Source organism: Triticum urartu, unplaced genomic scaffold (genome assembly GCF_056163025.1).
Source record: "Triticum urartu cultivar PI428250 unplaced genomic scaffold, HENAU_Tu73 scaffold2, whole genome shotgun sequence".
Classification (NCBI taxonomy): domain Eukaryota; kingdom Viridiplantae; phylum Streptophyta; class Magnoliopsida; order Poales; family Poaceae; genus Triticum; species Triticum urartu.
The window spans coordinates 3,897,337-3,912,336 of NW_028260368.1; the positions used below are offsets into that span (position 1 = coordinate 3,897,337).

The 15,000-nt window shown below is 32.2% G+C and overlaps 1 non-coding gene across 1 annotated transcript; it reads right to left on the reverse strand.

Annotated features, from left to right (window-relative positions):
- Nucleotides 1-9,238: 9,238 nt before the first annotated feature.
- On the reverse strand, nt 9,239-9,318 carry TRNAL-UAG (transfer RNA leucine (anticodon UAG)). The gene has a single exon. It is a non-coding gene; the product is annotated as a tRNA-Leu (tRNA).
- Nucleotides 9,319-15,000: the final 5,682 nt, after the last annotated feature.

The following is a 15,000-nucleotide window of genomic DNA, read 5'->3' on the forward strand; positions in this document are numbered from 1 at the left end:
GAAAAATTTTTGGATTTATGGTTAAAGAAGAAAAAGAAGAAAACAGGGGTTCTGTTGAATTTCAAGTATTCAGTTTCACCAATAAGATACGGAGACTTGCTTCACATTTGGAATTACACAAAAAAGATTTTTCATCGGAAAGAGGTCTACGAAGACTTTTGGGAAAACGTCGACGTTTGCTGGCTTATTTGGCAAAGAAAAATAGAGTACGTTATAAGAAATTAATCGGTCAGTTGAATATTCGGGAGCAGTAATTTAATCGTTCAAATTTTTTTCTTGTTTTATTATTTTTTTAGTAGTCTTATAGTAGTCTTAGATTTTTCATTTTGATGAGCCTCGCTTTGAGGAATTCATGGAATAATCCATTTTCATGGAATAATGAATTAAGGAAGAAAGGATATGAGTCTACCGCTTACAAGAAAAGATCTCATGATAGTCAATATGGGCCCTCAACACCCATCAATGCATGGTGTTCTTCGACTGATCGTTACTCTCGATGGTGAGGATGTTATTGATTGTGAACCCATATTAGGGTATTTACACAGAGGAATGGAAAAAATCGCGGAAAACCGAACTATTATACAATACTTACCTTATGTAACAAGGTGGGATTATTTAGCTACTATGTTTACAGAAGCAATAACAGTAAATGCACCAGAATTCTTGGAGAATATTCAAATACCACAAAGAGCCAGCTATATTAGGGTAATTATGTTAGAATTAAGCCGGATAGCTTCTCACTTGCTATGGCTTGGACCTTTTATGGCGGATCTCGGCGCACAGACTCCTTTTTTCTATATTTTTAGAGAGAGAGAATTAATATATGATCTATTTGAAGCTGCTACAGGTATGCGAATGATGCACAATTACTTTCGCATCGGAGGAGTAGCCGCCGATCTACCTTATGGATGGATCGATAAATGTTTAGATTTCTGTGATTATTTTTTACGCGGAGTTGTTGAATATCAACAACTTATTACACAGAATCCAATTTTTTTAGAGCGAGTTGAAGGAGTAGGTTTTATTAGCGGAGAAGAAGCAGTAAATTGGGGCTTATCGGGACCGATGTTACGAGCTTCTGGAATACAATGGGATCTTCGTAAAGTAGATCCTTATGAGTCTTACAACCAATTTGATTGGAAAGTCCAATGGCAAAAAGAAGGGGATTCGTTAGCTCGCTATTTAGTACGAATTGGTGAAATGAGGGAATCCATCAAAATAATTCAACAAGCTGTAGAAAAAATTCCTGGAGGACCTTATGAAAATTTAGAAGTCCGACGCTTTAAGAAAGAAAATAATTCTGAATGGAATGATTTTGAGTATAAATTTCTTGGTAAAAAACCTTCGCCCAATTTTGAATTGTCAAGACAAGAGCTTTATGTAAGAGTAGAAGCCCCAAAAGGTGAATTAGGGATTTATCTAGTAGGAGATGATAGCCTTTTCCCCTGGAGATGGAAAATCCGTCCACCCGGGTTTATTAATTTGCAAATTCTTCCTCAGCTAGTTAAAAAAATGAAATTGGCTGATATCATGACGATATTAGGTAGTATAGATATCATTATGGGGGAAGTTGATCGTTGAAATGATAATAGATAGGGTAGAGGTAGAAACTATCAATTCTTTTTCGAAATTGGAATTATTAAAAGAAGTCTATGGACTGATATCGATTCTACCCATTTTGACCCTCCTTTTGGGAATAACAATAGAGGTACTCGTAATTGTGTGGTTAGAAAGAGAAATATCTGCGTCGATACAACAACGTATTGGTCCTGAATATGCTGGCCCCCTGGGCCTGCTTCAAGCTATAGCAGATGGGACTAAGCTACTTTTTAAAGAAGATATTCTGCCATCCCGAGGAGATATTTCTTTATTTAGCATTGGACCCTCTATAGCAGTCATATCAGTTTTATTAAGTTTTTTAGTTATCCCTTTGGGATATCATTTTGTTTTAGCCGATCTTAGTATTGGTGTTTTTTTATGGATTGCCATTTCAAGTATAGCTCCTATTGGTCTTCTTATGGCAGGATATAGCTCAAATAATAAATATTCTTTTTCAGGCGGTCTACGAGCTGCTGCTCAATCCATTAGTTATGAAATACCATTAACTTTTTGTGTGCTAGCAATATCTCTACGTGTGATTCGTTAAAATAGATCTTTTTCCTATAAAATCCATTAACTATTTATATTCCTTTTCTTATTTAGTATTTGGGTTGGTAAGTTAAACTAGATAGCTATATGAGTGAAACAAAACAGCTTATAAATTTGTAGTAAAAAGAAAAAATCTCATTTCCTACGTACAAGAAAAAAGTGGAAGTAAACATAAGCAGTGTAAACTCTTTATCCCAAGGTTGATATTTTTTAATTAGTCATCATATCTTGAAGCGGCCAAGAATAAAGGATTCACGATATGGAATTCCATTACTAGAATACTCCTAGTTATTACTATAACTTAATAATCCATAAGAAGAATCCACCAAAAGTTAGTGAAGGGTTAGGAACACTAAAGTACATAAAGGATTAGTAATGGAAAATCTAAAACATTAGAGATTTTTGCCCATAAAAGGAATCATAATAAGGACTTGCAATTTGTAGAAATTATCAAGTAGTACTTTCTTCGGATTCCGATCCAGAGTATGTTCCCATTCACTTGTTAAGGAAATGGCTATCAAGAACGAATTAACCCTTTATCCATTTTTTCTTTTTAAATACCCCCTCCCTGGGGAAAGAAGAATAGTAAAAAAGATATGGAGTGCACTAGAAAAAATTTTCATTATTTCCTTCCTCTATCCATATTCATGCAGAATTGCTCATGAACTAATACCCAACTCTTTCCATTTATTAATTGAATTCCTATAACAAGTAACAAGTGTTTTATTCCAAGATTAAGTTATTACTGAACAAAGAAAAATTTTCATTATATTATAAAGGATGAGATCAATTCGGAAGCGCTTTTTCTTATTCTAGCAGACGGAATTCCTTTGGTCTAATTTAGGACTTTCAAATCTATTTTATTTTATCTAATTCTATCTACGCCCCCGGGGCTAGGAACAAAACAGTCCTTTCCTTTTTCTGATCATAGAGAAGCCGTATGAAGCTAAGGTTTCATGTACGGTTTTGAAATAGCGGTGGGAACTGTGATGTTATCACCGACTATGATTATCTAACAGTTCAAGTACAGTTGATATAGTTGAAGCACAGTCAAAATACGGTTTTTTTGGATGGAATATTTGGCGTCAGCCTATAGGTTTTCTGGTTTTTTTAATTTCTTCTTTGGCAGAATGTGAAAGATTACCCTTTGATTTACCAGAAGCGGAGGAAGAATTAGTAGCAGGTTACCAAACTGAATATTCCGGTATCAAATATGGTTTATTTTATCTTGTTTCTTACCTAAATTTATTAGTTTCTTCTTTATTTGTAACAGTTCTCTACTTGGGCGGGTGGAATTTATCTATTCCCTATATATCCTTTTTTGATTTTTTCCAAATGAATAAAGCAGTTGGAATTTTGGAAATGACAATGGGTATATTTATTACATTAACTAAAGCTTATTTATTTCTCTTCATTTCTATCACAATAAGATGGACTTTACCGAGGATGAGAATGGATCAGTTATTAAATCTTGGATGGAAATTTCTTTTACCTATTTCCCTGGGCAATCTCTTATTAACAACCTCTTCTCAACTTGTTTCACTATAAATAAGATAATACAATAATAGTAAGAATATTTTCAACACAAAAGCTCTCTCAAACAAGAGAAAGAAACATATCTTTTTCATAGATATTTAGAATGAATATGTTCCCTATGGTAACTGGGTTCATGAGTTATGGTCAACAAACAATACGTGCTACAAGGTACATAGGTCAAAGTTTCATAACTACCTTATCCCACACAAATCGTTTACCTATAACGATTCACTACCCTTATGAAAAATCAATTACACCAGAGCGTTTCCGAGGGCGAATCCACTTTGAATTTGATAAATGTATTGCTTGTGAAGTATGTGTTCGCGTATGTCCGATAGATTTACCCGTTGTGGATTGGAGATTTGAAAAGGATATTAAAAGAAAACAATTGCTTAATTATAGTATTGATTTCGGAGTTTGTATATTTTGTGGCAATTGTGTTGAGTACTGTCCAACAAGCTGTTTATCAATGACTGAAGAATATGAACTTTCTACCTATGATCGTCATGAATTGAATTACAATCAAATTGCTTTAAGTCGGTTACCAATCTCCATAATGGGAGATTACACAATTCAAACAATTAGGAATTCGTCTGAAAGTAAAATAAACAAAGAAAAATCTTCGAATTCAAGAACGATTACTGATTACTAAACTTTGATTTTGTCTTTCTGTTATAAAAATCTAATAATTCTTTATTAAACTTTAAAATTAAACTATAAAGAAAAACGAAAAACTACTGCTTATTGGAAATTATTTCTTATTTTAAATCAGACTAGATTTTCGTGATATAATATAATTTATAACTATAAGTTTATACACAAAAAAATACCCTAATCCTTTTTTCCTTCCTTGAATCCTTTAGTTTTAGTCAGTTCATGAAAAATTTTATACTATTAATTTCTTTTTATCCATAATGGATTTACCTGGACCAATACATGAGATTCTTATGCTATTTGGGGGATTTGTTCTTCTACTAGGGGGTCTAGGAGTAGTATTACTTACCAACCCCATTTATTCTGCCTTTTCGCTGGGATTAGTTCTTGTTTGTATATCCTTATTCTATTTTTTATTAAATTCCTACTTTGTAGCTGTCGCACAACTTCTTATTTATGTGGGAGCCATAAATGTCTTGATCATATTCGCTGTAATGTTCGTAAATGGCTCAGAATGGTCTAAAGATAAGAATTATTGGACTATTGGAGATGGGTTCACTTCACTCGTTTGTATAACTATTGTTTTTTCACTAATGACTACTATCCCAGATACGTCGTGGTATGGAATTCTTTGGACTACAAGATCAAACCAAATAGTAGAACAGGGTCTCATAAATAATGTTCAACAAATTGGAATTCATTTAGCAACCGATTTTTATCTTCCGTTTGAACTCATTTCCATAATTCTTCTAGTTTCTTTAATAGGTGCAATTACTATGGCTCGGCAATAAGAAAACTTAGAAAAAGTACAAATTATAAGAATTGCAAATCTAAAATAAATAACTAAAGAATCACAATTTTGATTTAGTAAAATCCATCTACTGCCAACAAATACCTCCTTTTTTTTTTTTTTTTTTTTCTTTTGTTGTGTAATTGTTCTATTGTAATTAATTGAATCGGTTCAATTCTTGCCCTCATATTGAAATGAATCGAGATTGATAAGGAGTTAGTTAATGATGTTTGAGCATGTACTTTTTTTGAGTGTCTATTTATTTTCGATTGGTATCTATGGATTGATCACAAGCCGAAACATGGTTAGAGCTCTAATATGTCTTGAACTTATACTGAATTCAATTAATCTAAATCTCGTAACATTTTCTGATCTATTTGATAGTCGCCAATTAAAAGGAGATATTTTCGCAATTTTTGTTATAGCCCTTGCAGCTGCTGAAGCCGCTATTGGACTATCCATTCTTTCTTCCATCCATCGTAATAGGAAATCCACTCGTATCAATCAATCTAATTTATTGAATAATTAGACTTTTGAATAATTAGACATAGAATCCTCTAAACAAAGGCGCACATATTAAAATAAATAGAAATCAATACTATTTTCTTAGTATTATTTGAGAATATCCATTTTTTTTAGTAGATTATTGCATAGTATTCTTTTTCACTTAAATGAATTTTTGTATTTGTAATTCATTGATATTGCAATTTGAATATTGCAATAATTTATATTGAAAAGACGATAGCCAATTTATTGGCTAATTCGAATTCGTCTGTACAATTCGTAAAATTCTTTCTTATTTCTTATTTATTGTTGAAATCCAAAATTAAAGTCTCTTGGCTCTCTTCACGCTTTCTCACAAACAGATTAAAAAATAGATTTTTTTTTTTGAAGTTTGGATAAACCATTGCTTCGTCTGGTGTCTACAATACATATGACTCATTATAGTACTAATTTCATTTTTACCAGATCGAAAAATTTTATGTTGAAAAGAAAAATTTATAGATCCAATGTCACATTCCGTAAAAATTTACGATACATGTATAGGATGCACTCAATGTGTACGAGCTTGTCCAACAGATGTATTAGAAATGATACCCTGGGATGGATGTAAAGCCAAGCAAATTGCTTCCGCGCCGAGAACCGAAGATTGTGTGGGTTGTAAGAGATGTGAATCTGCCTGCCCGACAGATTTTTTAAGTGTCCGCGTTTATTTAGGGCCTGAAACAACACGTAGCATGGCTCTATCTTATTGATACGTTACAAAAAACTTCACTCGAATCGTCTGATTCCTCTTTACCGAAGAAGCCTGTGCTCGAAATAATCGAGCACGGGCTTTTCTGGTCAAAACGTATCTTGTCTTTATCACTTTATCATGAGTTATTTTCCTTGGTTAACAATACTTGTTGTTTTGCCGATATTTGCAGGTTCATTAATTTTCTTTTTACCTCATAAGGGAAACAAAGTCGTTAGGTGGTATACTATATCTATTTGTTTATTAGAATTCCTTCTAATGACTTATGCGTTCTGTTATCATTTCCAACTGGAGGATCCCTTAATCCAATTAAAGGAGGATTATAAATGGATAGATGTCTTCGATTTCCACTGGAGATTGGGAATCGATGGACTTTCATTAGGATCTATTTTATTGACAGGATTTATCACTACTTTAGCTACTTTAGCAGCTTGGCCAATTACACGGAATTCGCGATTATTCTATTTCCTGATGCTCGCAATGTATAGTGGTCAAATAGGATTATTTTCTTCGCGAGACCTTTTACTTTTTTTTATCATGTGGGAGTTAGAATTAATTCCTGTTTACTTACTTTTATCCATGTGGGGGGGGAAGAGGCGTCTATATTCAGCTACAAAGTTTATTTTGTATACTGCAGGCGGTTCCATTTTTTTCTTAATCGGAGTTCTGGGTATGGGCTTATATGGTTCCAACGAACCAGGATTAGATTTGGAAAGATTAATTAATCAATCATACCCTGCAACCTTGGAAATACTTTTATATTTTGGCTTCCTTATTGCTTATGCTGTCAAATTGCCGATTATACCCCTACATACGTGGTTACCAGATACCCATGGGGAAGCACATTATAGTACATGTATGCTTTTAGCGGGAATATTATTAAAGATGGGAGCATATGGATTGATTCGGATCAACATGGAATTGTTACCTCATGCTCATTATCTATTTTCGCCCTGGTTAGTAATAATAGGAGCGATCCAAATAATCTATGCAGCTTCAACTTCTCTTGGTCAACGAAATTTCAAAAAAAGAATAGCTTATTCCTCTGTATCTCACATGGGTTTCATAATTATAGGAATTGGTTCCATAACCAACATTGGACTCAATGGAGCTATTTTACAAATATTATCCCATGGATTTATTGGTGCTACACTTTTTTTCTTGGCAGGAACCGCTTCTGATAGAATGCGTCTTGTTTATCTCGAAGAACTGGGGGGAATATCTATCCCAATGCCTAAAATTTTTACCATGTTTAGTAGCTTTTCAATGGCTTCTCTTGCCTTACCAGGAATGAGTGGTTTTGTCGCAGAATTAGTAGTATTTTTTGGACTAATTACTAGTCCAAAATTTCTGTTAATGCCAAAAACACTAATTACTTTTGTAATGGCAATTGGAATGATATTAACTCCTATTTATTTATTATCTATGTTACGCCAGATGTTCTATGGATACAAGCTATTTAATGTTCCAAACGCAAATTTTGTGGATTCTGGACCACGAGAACTCTTTATTTTAATCTGTATCTTTTTACCAGTAATAGGAATTGGTATTTATCCAGATTTTGTTCTCTCCCTATCCGTTGACAGGGTAGAGGCTCTCTTATCCAATTATTATCCTAAATAGGTTTGCTTTTTTTTACTCGTCTGCTCTATTAATGCAGAAATAAGTAAAAAAGTATATAATGCAGAAATAAGTAAAAAAGTATAATTAGATCTATCTCGAATTTTTGAGAACCCTTTGATAAGGCGTTCAAGGGGTTCTCAAATAAAACATAAAAGTAAAAACCTTCATTTCATGAAGGTTTTATTTTATGTAATCATTTAGGTGTTAATGTAAACGAACCATAACTATGTAAGCCTATTCCTAATAGATTTATACCAAAATAACAAATCCAAATTATAAGAAATCCTATCAAAGCTATAAGTGCAGAATTCGTACCCTTCCAATTTGGATTTGTTCTACTATGTAAATAAATTGCGAATATGGTCCAAGTAATAAATGCCCAAGTTTCCTTAGGATCCCAATTCCAATAGGATCCCCAGGCCTCATTAGCCCATACTGCTCCACAAAGAATACCTCGGTTAAAAGGGTAAATCCTAGGCTAATGACACGATAACTCCAAGAATCCAAACGCTCCGTTAATTGATATTTGTAATAATTTGGAAATGAAGGGACAGAGGTTCTTTTTAAAGCACTTCTTTTTGCATAAAAATATTTAATATCACTAAAGAAAAATGTTTTATTTAAAACATTTTTTTTCTTTTTAGAAAAGAAATGGAAATTATTTCGAAATCTAATGATTAGAATAGCGGCAGATAATAAGGATCCGCACAAAAGAGTTGCATAGCTTAATAACATCATACTGACATGCATCATTAACCACTGAGATTGTAGAGCAGGTACTAGTATCGTGGATTGATGCATTTCAGTTAAAAGACCCGATGTGGCAAAGCCTTGCGTTAAAATAGTACTTGGCGTAGTTATTGTGCTTAAATCATTTTTAGAGTTCTGTATTTTAGGAATGGTATGAAGAATATACAGGGCCCATGAAAGGAAGATCAATGACTCATATAAATTACTTAATGGAAAATGTCCCGAGGAAGCCCAACGAGAAACTAAGAATCCTGTTATAGAGAAAAAAGTAACTATCATTCCTTTTTCTGACGAATCGCGTAATCCTCCAAGTTCACGAACTAATAAGGTTATAAAATGAATCGTAATCACAATTGAAATCGTTGAGAAAGAGATATGAGTTAGTATATGTTCTAAAGTTGCAAATAGCATAAGGGGAAGGTCCCATTACAAAATTGTAAATTTCGAATTGATTTCTAATCTATTGTATTCTTTTTCAAGAATGCCGCCACTCGGATTCGAACCGAGATGCTTGAGCACTGCTTCCTAAGAGCAGCGTGTCTACCAATTTCACCATGGCGGCTAACTTCAAATAATAGGTAACTTAAAAGAATAATAGCTATTATCTTGGGAATCGTCGATATTGGGAAAGTCCATAAAATTTAGGAACATTAGAGTTTTCATTAAAATAGACTTCGTTTGGTAGTATCGTTTCCATTTTTTTTTTTTACAATAAACTCTTGCTTTGCCCAATAGAAACACAAACACTGCTTGAAAGAGTTGGAACTTCTTTTTTCTAACTTGCAATTATAGAACTAATTTTTTCTAATTAATTTCCCCTTTACATTTTGAAAATTCTTTCAATACAATGAAAAAAATCCAAAAGGGTTTCTATTTAATGATGAAATTAAAATAAAATGGATAAATAGAAAAGGCTTTTTGGATTTTTTAAAAATTTCTAGAATGAAAGTCTTTATGCTCTTATTAATAAGATTTACTAACCTTATGATTTTGGAGAAGATAGGTGGAAGTTGTAAGTCCTATTGTAAGAATACTCCACTTTTCATAATTTTCCTAATAGAATATGAGGATTCTATTAGGAAAATTATGAAAAGTTCATTGATAGGAAAAGAATACTTAGCACACAGTATACCAAACAAAACTTTTTTTTTCTTGTATATATAAGATAAGAGGGGTTTTTTGTTCTAAGAATATTGTACCGAGTAATTCGACACATAAAAGTACATTCAAAGAAGAATCCAAATTATTAAATAATTGGAATTCTTTTTTGATAAGTCAATTCATATTATTCCAAAATCTTATTATTTGTTTGTTGCCCAGAAAAACCCTTTGGTTTTGGATGCTCATTACCGCTCGAAAATGATCTTGATTTTACTAAAGAATAAGATTGTACTATGGAAAAATAAGTCTTTTTCTTCCAAATATTTTTACGAATACGCTTTTTTGACATTGAAGTACGTTTTTTTGGAACTGCCATTCAAAAAGGAAATTACTTTTTTCTAGTTGTATGTGAAAGACATCTATTGCTGCAAATCAATCCTTCTTTCTTCTTTTTATTAGTATTTATACTTAGATACTGAAAGATACTTAAATTTTGAATTATTTTTTACTTCATTTTGTCTAATGCGGATAAGACAACAAGAATTTTTTAACATTTTTTCTTTATATATTTTATACTTTTTTTTTAATAATATAGAATATATAGAAGGGTTTCTCATTTAAATCTATTTATATCTATTTATATATCAAGTATACTCCATATATAGATATATGGTATGGAAGCCTATCCCCCATATAAGATAAGACGGGGGGATAAAAAGAAGGGAAAATGAAAATAGTTAATTAAGTTCAGAATGGTATTCCATAAAGGAAAGGAATTCCAATCAAAACAAAAAATACTGAGTCTCTTAAACAAGACATTCTAAAACTTAGGTAATTTATAGTCATTAGAATTTTAGTTCTATATGAAGTAAGGACTATTCGATAATTTCTTATAAACATAGGTTTTCATTGGAATTCACTCAATCAGTTAATTATGGAACAAGAGAGCTGTTTCATCTTTGTTTTAAAGAAATATAAAAATGAATTATGAATAGAAAGTAAAATGATTCCACTTTTTTTTTTTTATTTTTATAAATATCTTTATTTAGTTAATAAAATAACTTCGTTACCTAGTTATTTTATTAACTTTTTTAATTTAACCAACTAAACCCATTCTTAATTTTTAATTATTTCAATGAGATAAATTTTGGAAAAATTAAGAATTTCAGTATTTTTTCTTATTCTTTTTATTTATTCTTTCAGAAAGAGATAAGAATTGGTTTGGTGAATCGGAAACAATTTTATAGAAAAATTGAAGTAAAAATTGAAGTAAAAATTGCAATTTCTTTTCTTATGGAACATACATATCAATATGCATGGGTAATCCCTCTTCTCCCACTTCCAGTTATTATGTCAATGGGATTTGGCCTTATTCTTATTCCGACAGCAACAAAAAATCTTCGTCGCATATGGGCTTTTCCTAGTGTTTTACTCTTAAGTATAGCTATGGTATTCTCAGTTCAACTGTCTATTCAACAAATAAATGGAAGTTCGATCTATCAATATCTATGGTCTTGGACCGTCAATAATGATTTTTCTTTAGAATTTGGATACTTGATTGACCCACTTACTTCTATTATGTTAATACTAATTACTACTGTAGGAATCCTGGTTCTTATTTATAGTGATGGTTATATGTCTCACGATGAAGGATATTTGAGATTTTTTGTTTATATAAGTTTTTTCAATACTTCCATGTTGGGATTGGTTACTAGCTCCAATTTGATACAAATTTATTTTTTTTGGGAACTCGTGGGAATGTGTTCTTATTTATTGATAGGCTTTTGGTTTACACGACCAATCGCAGCGAGTGCTTGTCAAAAAGCTTTTGTAACTAATCGTGTAGGGGATTTTGGTCTATTATTAGGAATTTTAGGTTTTTTTTGGATAACAGGTAGTTTAGAGTTTAGGGATTTGTTCAAAATAGCTAATAACTGGATTCCTAATAATGGAATTAACTCTTTACTTACTACTTTGTGTGCTTTTTTATTATTCCTTGGTGCAGTTGCGAAATCCGCACAATTCCCTCTTCACGTATGGTTACCCGATGCTATGGAAGGGCCCACTCCTATTTCGGCTCTTATACACGCAGCAACTATGGTTGCTGCGGGAATTTTTCTTCTAGCTCGACTTCTTCCTCTTTTCATATCTTTACCTTTGATAATGAGTTTTATTTCTTTAGTAGGTACAATAACACTATTCTTAGGAGCTACTTTAGCTCTTGCTCAGAGAGATATTAAAAGAAGCTTAGCCTATTCTACAATGTCTCAATTGGGTTATATGATGTTAGCTCTAGGTATAGGTTCTTATCAAGCTGCTTTATTCCATTTGATCACTCATGCTTATTCAAAAGCTTTATTGTTCTTGGGATCCGGATCCGTTATTCATTCAATGGAACCTCTTGTTGGATATTCACCAGATAAAAGTCAAAATATGGTTCTTATGGGCGGTTTAAGAAAATACATTCCAATCACAAGAACTACTTTTTTATGGGGTACACTTTCTCTTTGTGGTATTCCACCTCTTGCTTGCTTCTGGTCCAAAGATGAAATCCTTAGTAATAGTTGGTTGTATTCGCCCTTTTTTGGAATAATAGCCTCCTTTACTGCAGGATTAACTGCCTTTTATATGTTTCGGATATATTTACTTACATTTGATGGGTATTTGCGTGTTCATTTTCAAAATTACAGTAGCACTAAAGAGAGTTCCTTGTATTCAATATCCTTATGGGGAAAAAGGATACCCAAAGGAGTGAATAGGGATTTCGTTTTATCAACAACGAAGAGTGGAGTTTCTTTTTTTTCACAAAATATACCAAAAATTCAAGGTAATACAAGAAATAGGATAGGATCCTTTACTACGTCTTTTGGGGCTAAAAAAACTTTTGCCTATCCGCATGAAACGGGAAATACTATGTTATTTCCTCTTCTTATATTACTACTTTTCACTTTGTTCATTGGATTCATAGGAATCTCTTTTGATAATGGAGGAATTGGTAATGGAATAGCAGAGTTAACCATATTATCAAAGTGGTTAACTCCCTCAATAAACTTTACCCAGGAAAGTTCTAATTCTTTTGTAAATTCATATGAATTTATTACTAATGCAATTTCTTCTGTAAGTCTAGCTATCTTTGGTTTATTCATAGCATATATCTTCTATGGATCCGCTTATTCTTTTTTTCAGAATTTGGATTTAATAAACTCTTTTTACAAAGGAAATCCTAAAAAGAATTTTTAGATCAAGTAAAAAAAAATATATACAGTTGGTCATATAATCGTGGTTATATAGATATTTTCTATACTAGGGTCTTTACCCTCGGTATAAGAGGGTTAACCGAACTCACGGAGTTTTTTGATAAGGGTGTTATTGATGGAATTACCAATGGAGTGGGTCTTGCTAGTTTTTGTATAGGAGAGGAAATTAAATATGTAGGGGGAGGTCGAATCTCGTCTTATTTATTCTTTTTTTTATGTTATGTATCTGTGTTTTTATTCTTTTTTCTTTCTTAAGTTAAGGAATTTACAACAAGTCTCTTGCAAAAATAACTATCCTATCCCCTTTCTACAATCTCTCTATATCCTTGTTACATAAGGTAAGTATTGTATAATAGTTCGGTTTTCCGCGATTTTTTCCATTCCTCTGTGTAAATACCCTAATATGGGTTCACAATCAATAACATCCTCACCATCGAGAGTAACGATCAGTCGAAGAACACCATGCATTGATGGGTGTTGAGGGCCCATATTGACTATCATGAGATCTTTTCTTGTAAGCGGTAGACTCATATCCTTTCTTCCTTAATTCATTATTCCATGAAAATGGATTATTCCATGAATTCCTCAAAGCGAGGCTCATCAAAATGAAAAATCTAAGACTACTATAAGACTACTAAAAAAATAATAAAACAAGAAAAAAATTTGAACGATTAAATTACTGCTCCCGAATATTCAACTGACCGATTAATTTCTTATAACGTACTCTATTTTTCTTTGCCAAATAAGCCAGCAAACGTCGACGTTTTCCCAAAAGTCTTCGTAGACCTCTTTCCGATGAAAAATCTTTTTTGTGTAATTCCAAATGTGAAGCAAGTCTCCGTATCTTATTGGTGAAACTGAATACTTGAAATTCAACAGAACCCCTGTTTTCTTCTTTTTCTTCTTTAACCATAAATCCAAAAATTTTTCTACCTCCTTTCTTTTTCATGTATTTTTCTGATCAGGAAAAATACAAAATTATGTCAGTTATTTTGAAGTTATTCTAATCTCGTACACACACAAATTTGCAATTATTCATCTACTACTGGAATTTGGATTTATTTTATCGATGCAAATTGGATTTGGATAGAAGGGTACATTCTTTCTAATATTTTAGATAGAAGAAATGTTTCTTCTATCTAAAATATTAGAAAGAATTTTGCTGATTTATTTATTGCTATATGCAATTTATGGAATTGATACACCATTTAATTGATATCATTTAGCAAAATGAAACACAGCATATGCATCCATCTTTTGGCTCGAGAATTTCACGGGATAGAGATATGGTATAAGAAATAGACTATTAAGTAACTCTAAATGAATTGTGGATACATCTGTATCCTTAACATACTGAAACGATTGTCATTATTCGTATCAAACCAATAGCGATTCATACAAGCTAAATCTTCTAATCAATGGTGGGCCAATAATGAATTTTTTTGCATATGTATTAAGACGCTTGGCCTGATTTCGAAATTGTCCAGAGTTTTATATGTTGTTTTCATTGCAAAATGATGGGTCTCCTTCCATAACTTTCCAATTACGAGTACGAGAATTGAAAGACATGAAAATTCTCAATTCTCTACGGCGTCTAGTAGATAGAAACAAGAAAATCAGAAGAATCTTTCTCTCTATTCACTATCATTCCGCGTCTTCGACTTCTATTAGTTTCTTTTCTTCTTTAATGCAATAGCTATAGTTTGATATAAGAATCCATTTCTCAAAGTAATGGAAACCATTCTCTTATAGGAAATGGTTCGAAAATCGCTATTCCACCTTTTAGGTATCGTGAAAAGTGATACCTGTGAAGATCGTGCATTTCAGTCAAATTCAGATCCGTTTTTCGAGTCCATGATATAATATAACCAAATTGGATAGATCTT